Raw genomic sequence first — 6,000 nt, 5'->3', positions numbered from 1 at the left:
GAATAGGCAGAATTAATACTGTCAAAATGGCTATTCTACCAAAAGTGATATACAGATTTAATGCAATTCCTACTAAGGCACCAATGACACTCTTCATAGAAATAGAAAAAGCAGTCATGAAATTCATTTGGAAAAATAACAGACCCAGAATAGTCAAAGAAATCCTCAGCTCGAAAGTGAAGCAGAGGCACCACAATACCAGAACTTATGTTATACTATAGAGCTATAGTAACAAAGATGGCATTGTATTAGCAGACATGAAGAGTAATGGTACAAAATAGAAGACATAGAGACAAATCCACATGAATACAGTTATCTTATACTAGACAAAGGTACCATAAACATACATTGGAGAAAAGATGGCCTCTTCAACAAATGGTGCTGGCAAAACTGGAAAGTCAATATATAACAAAATGAAATTAGAACCCTATATCTCACCCTGCACAAAACTCAACTCAAAGTGGATCAAGGCCCATTAGAACAGACCCTGCACCTACTAGAAGAAAAAGCAGGCCCAAATCTCCATGAAGTTGACTTAAGAACTGAATTCCTCAACAAGACTCCTAAAGTACAATACATGAAATCAAGAATCAATAAATGGGATGGCATCAAACTAAAAAGCTTCTTCACAGCAAAGGAAACAATCAAGAACATGGACAAAGAGCCCAAAGAATGGAAGAAACTCTTTGCCACCTGCACTTCAGATAGAGCATTAATCTCCAGGACATATAAAAAAAATCAAAAACTTAACACCAAAACAAAAAATAACCCAATCAACAAATGGGCTAAGGAACTGAACAGACACTTCACAGGAGAAGAAATACAATCAACCAACAAATATATGAAAAAATATTCAACAACTACTTCAATTAGAGAAATGCAAATCAAAACTATTCTAAGATTTCACTCCTGTCAGAATGGCAATTATCAAGAATACAAGCAACAATAATTGTGGGTGAGGATATAGGAGAAAAAGTACACTCATACATTGTTGGTGGGAATACAAATTGGTGCAACCACTATGGAAAGCAGCATGGAGATTCCTCAGAAAATTTGGAATGGAACCACCTTTTGACCCAGCTATCCCACTCCTCCATTTATACCCAAAGGACTTAAAATCAGCATACTATAGTGATATACCACATCAATGTTTATAGCAGCTCAATTTACAATAGTTAAGCTATGGAACTAACCTAGGTGCCCTTCAACAGATGAATGAATAAAGAAAATATGGTATATATACATGATGAAATATTACTCAGCCATAAAGAAAAATAAAATTATGGCATTTTTTGGTAAATGAATAGAACTGGAGACTATTGTGCTAAGTGAAATAAGCCAATTCCAAAAAACTAAAGGCTGAATGTTCTCTCTGATACATGGATGTTGACTCAAAATAGAGGTGGTTGGGATGGGGGATGAGTGGAAATTCACTGAATTGGATGGGGAGGAGTGGTGGGAAGGGAGTGGGAATGGGAATGGGAAAGACAGTAGAATGAGTCAGACATAATTTTCCTAGGTTCATATATGAATACATGACCAGTATAACTCCACATCATGTACAACCACAAGAATGGGAAATTATACTCCATGTATGTATGATATGTCAAAATACATTCCAATGTCACGTATAACTAAAATAAAATAAAACAATGTTTAAAATAAAACAATGTTTAAACAGTTCCAACAAATACATTTTGAAGGTGCACATTTAACCACAGAATTATAAAAACAGGATTACATGGCCTGGTGTCTGAGTCACATTTTAAAATAGCTTGAGTATCATATCTACCAAGTCCAGCTACATCATAGGAAGAAGAAAAACAATCAAAATGTTAAACTTTCTAAAGCAAGAGGAAGCTGCTCAGTCATGGGGGTTTTCCATGGAATCAGGATTGTCTTGGTATGTGAGATGAGATCTAAGGTCAATTTCACCAGGTCAACTTCTAGGGCCTTCCTCCACTTGTCCACATGAGGAGGGTGCCAAAACCCCAAAAAGAAAGTAGACAAGTGAAAGGCAGTTAGGCAGAGCCTTCCTTCCAGTCAGTTTTGAAGAAAGTGATTGCAAAAATATTCTATCTTCCCTTAAGATCCAGTTCATAAATGCCTTAGTTCTTTCCTGTAGGGTCTATTAAGAAAAGCTGTGTGTGTGTGTGTGTGTGTGTGTTGTGTGTTGTGTGTGTGTGTGTTTGTGCACACATGCTCACATGCCAATATCAAGTAATACGATGGGCAAATTATGTAAGGTGTCAGATGGGATCAGCCACAGGTATTTTAAATAGAGGGAATCTAATGCAGGGAATGGCTGGTGGAACTGAGAAGCCGGATTCGTGGTAATGTGGTAACCCAGAGATTAACAGATGCTGGAAACCACTATCAGCTCCAGGGCAGAAGGCATGAAGAGAAGAGGTGGCATTCCTATATTTCACAGTCTCCTGATGAAAGCTGGAACTACTGCAGGACTGGAGGCTGGGAGGAAACCTGGTCTCTATTACAGATGCCACCCAAGGCAGAGGGGGAGGAGAGAGACCCCGCCTCTTCCTCTGCTCCTGCGTGCCCTCCTGTCTCCTGCCATTGTTCCCAGGGCTGACCCAGCCAGAACTCAGCTGCCAAGGGAGTTTGAGAACTGCAGCCTGCAGGGGTCGGCCCTGTGAAGAAGGTAGTTCTTGGACTGGGAGGAATGAATGGAAAACAGGCACAGGACTGTTACCATGTAAAAATACGTGGTATCATAATTTGGTCTGGCTAGCACAGTATAACCAATTCTAATGCCAACAGATTGTTATACTGCTTTCCATTTCCTCATCCTGGGTCTTGTCTCTTCCTTGCCTTCTTCTCCTTCATTTCTGCTTTTTTCAAGATTTCCTGAAAAAAAGAAGAAGTTGGACTTAATGAAGAAGTCGAACCCTAATATACAGGGACACAGGCTCGTTTCTCAGTTTCAGGATGGAGCCACTTGGTCTGAAGCTAGTGAGTGAGTTGGAAGTAGGGATGGGGAGAGCTGTGTTCACCTGCTGGCTGGGTGACATGAGCCCGGGGAGGCTGACCCAGGAGATAAGCCAGGGGAAAGTCAGTAAGGAAACAGGGTCCAGCAGAGAGGGCTCGATCAAATTGGGAAGAGGATGTGCTTTGTCTTTCCTTTCTAGGTTTCTAGTTCTTCCTGATCTTTCCTTATCCCACACTACCCCCTCTAAACCTCTCCCCAACAGAAACTTAGGAGGTCAGTTGAGCCTGGGTGGGCAGAGTGAGAAGGAGGCCAATGGTAGCCATCATGATAGCAGGAATTGGGGCATTAAAGAAAGTTGTGCCCTGGGCCTATGTACTGTGTGCTTATGATGGTTAATTGTAGTGTCAACTTAGCTGTATTAAGGGGTACCCAGATAGCAGGTAAAGCATTATTTCTAGGTATATCTGTGAGGGTGATTCCAATACAGACCAGCATTTGAATCAGTGCTCTGATAGGGCAGTTCTCTCTTACCAGTGTGGTCGCGTACCATTAGTCAGTTGCAGGCCTAGCTAAAACATTTATTCCTTTTTAGGTGGAGGGAAGGCAAGCTTTCTTTTTCTCTCTTTATTCTGGAGTTGAGACATCCTTATTTTATTGCCCTTGGACATGAGAACTCTAGGATTGCTGGCCTTCAGATTCCAGGACTTGCATGAGTAGCTCTGTGTGTTCTCAAGTCTTTGACCTGGACTAAGAGCTACACCATCTACTTGTCTGGGTTCTAGACCTGATCTCAGACAGTCTACTGGTTTCTCTAGTTCTTCAGTTTGTGGATGGTGTATTGTGGGGCTTCTTAGCCTCCATAATCATTTGGGCCAATTCCCCTAATAAATCCCTCTCTCTCTATTAATCTATCTGTTATGGTTTGGATTTGAGGTGTCTCCCAAAATCTCACGTGTGAGACAATGCAAGAAGGTTCAGTGGAGAAATGATTGGGTTTTAAGAATCTTAACTCAATCAGTGATTTAATCCCCTGAAAGGGATTAATTGAGTAATAACTGAAGTGGTATGGTGTGTCTGGAGGAGGTGGGAATTGGGACATGGCTTTGGGTACATATTTGTATTTGGGTGTGGAGTCTTTCTCTGCTTCCTGATCACCATGATGTGAGCTGCTTTCCTCTGCCACATTCTCCTACCATAATGTTCAGTCTCAAATCAAGCCCTGAAAAATGGAGCCAGCCTTCTATGGACTGAAACCTCTGAAATTGTGAGCCCTCAAATAAACTTTTTCTCCTCTATAATTGTCCTGGTCTGGTCCTTTAGTCACAATAGCAAAAAAAGCTGACTAAAACACTATGTATTACTTATCTACCATCTATAATCTATCTATTGTCTATGTTTGTCAGCTTTCCATTGCTGTGACAAAATACCTTAGAAAAAGCAACTTAAAGGAGGAAATATTTATTTTGGCTCATGGTTTTAGAGGCTTCAGTCCATGGTCTTTTTGCTGTTTCTGGGCCTGAGGTGGAGAGGCATCTTGGTAGAGAGAGCATGGTGGAGCAAAGTTATTCACTTCAAGGTAGCCAGAAACAAAGAGAGAAAGAGAACAGGAAAAAGGGATGGAAATAAGATATATCCTTCAGAGGCATGCCACCAGTGATTTACTTCCTCTAAATAGATCCCACCTTTAAAGCTTCCTCCACCTCCCAATAGTATCACTAGCTGGGGACAAAGCCTTCAACACAATGAGCCTCTGAGAATCTATCTATCCATCTATCTATTATCTATCTATCTATCTATTAATCATCTATACATTTATCCATCCATCTATTGGTTCTGTCACTCTGAAGAACTCTAATACAGCACCCTATTCTCTGGCCATTTGGATTGTAAGTCAGGTCTCTCAAGATCTGAAAATCTATGTCAAGTAGGACATTTCTGTATTGGATAAGAAAACGAGGTCATAAAGCCCTTGATAAGACTTATCAAATGAGGTTGGAGTGGAGAGAAGTTAGAAATTATTTAATTTAGAGCTTCCCAATGAGTTGAATTTGTCGTGCAAAACCAGAGCAGGGTTGGGAGCCAAGGAAGACAGAGAGGAAAGAAATAAAGGCCACTAAGTGATAAGGTTATATAAAGAAAAATAGAAGGGAAAAACATAGCCTAATCCAAAAAGAACACACTTACATCTTTATTTCATGTAATATACTTCCTGATCCCCAAAGAGAATTTCCTACCTTCCCATGCTATGTGATACCAGGCAGATCTAAATCCCTTAGCCCTGACCAGAACAGCTCTCAGAAAAACATCTGTATGGTTTTGCTGACTCTCCTTAACAGAAGGGGCCAGCTCAATGCCTCTAGGGCTTTGTGTAGCTAAGTTGCTGACAGGCTCTGCAAGAAAATGCAAGAGGGTTCTCCTTTTATTACAAATGGGTCTATTCTTCCAGCCTCAGGCTGCAGAGTGTTGTATGAGGGTAACAACAGTTCAAGTTAGGAGTGAGGGGCTTGAGTGGTGAAACCTTAAACTGGACCCTGCACTGGAGAGAGAATCCTTGAAGCAACCAGGGCCTACTCCACTCTTGGCTAACCCCATTGGAAAGTGCTACAGGCAGATCATTTTGTAGAAACTGGCTACTGGAGGAGGGGAGTTGAGTGAGGCCAAACCTGCTCTCTAGGTTACAGTTGAATCCAGAAACAAATTCTGTTCAACAGGAGCAACAAATAAGTGATGAAATAAACCAATCAAGTTCTTTCCTGGAAAATAAGAACTTGTGATGCACCCAGAGAGGAGGAACCTGTCAGGCTTAGCCTGTACCACAAACATCAATTGGTTATTCTTCCAGTTCCTGATTTGGTGTGTTGCTCCTTCCCTGCATGGAAATGCTGGATGCTAGAGGATTGTGCAGATGCTCAGAGACCTTCTCCTGCTGCTTTGGTTCCCTCTGTATACAGAGGCAATTTGGTTGTGAAGCATACTTGCAATTCAGAGCCCCCTAATCTGAGTTTCTTCTTTAAATCCTCCCTGTGAGTTGGTGATCTGATACTGCAGCTTCT

General features: G+C 41.2%; 1 long non-coding RNA gene across 1 annotated transcript in view; it reads right to left on the bottom strand.

The window, feature by feature from the left end:
* Positions 1 to 444: 444 nt before the first annotated feature.
* The window catches only part of LOC124085108 (uncharacterized), a 45,804-nt gene continuing 40,248 nt past the window's right edge, over positions 445 to 6,000 (bottom strand). Inside the window, exon 3 of the long non-coding RNA XR_006849339.2 lies at positions 445 to 2,865. This is a non-coding gene — a long non-coding RNA (uncharacterized LOC124085108). The remainder of the gene's footprint in view (positions 2,866 to 6,000) is intronic.

This window comes from Marmota monax, unplaced genomic scaffold, assembly GCF_021218885.2.
Source record: "Marmota monax isolate L192 unplaced genomic scaffold, Marmota_monax_Labrador192_F-V1.1 WCK01_AAM20220418_F8-fsc00062, whole genome shotgun sequence".
Classification (NCBI taxonomy): domain Eukaryota; kingdom Metazoa; phylum Chordata; class Mammalia; order Rodentia; family Sciuridae; genus Marmota; species Marmota monax.
This window is presented reverse-complemented; position numbering and strand designations above follow the sequence as displayed.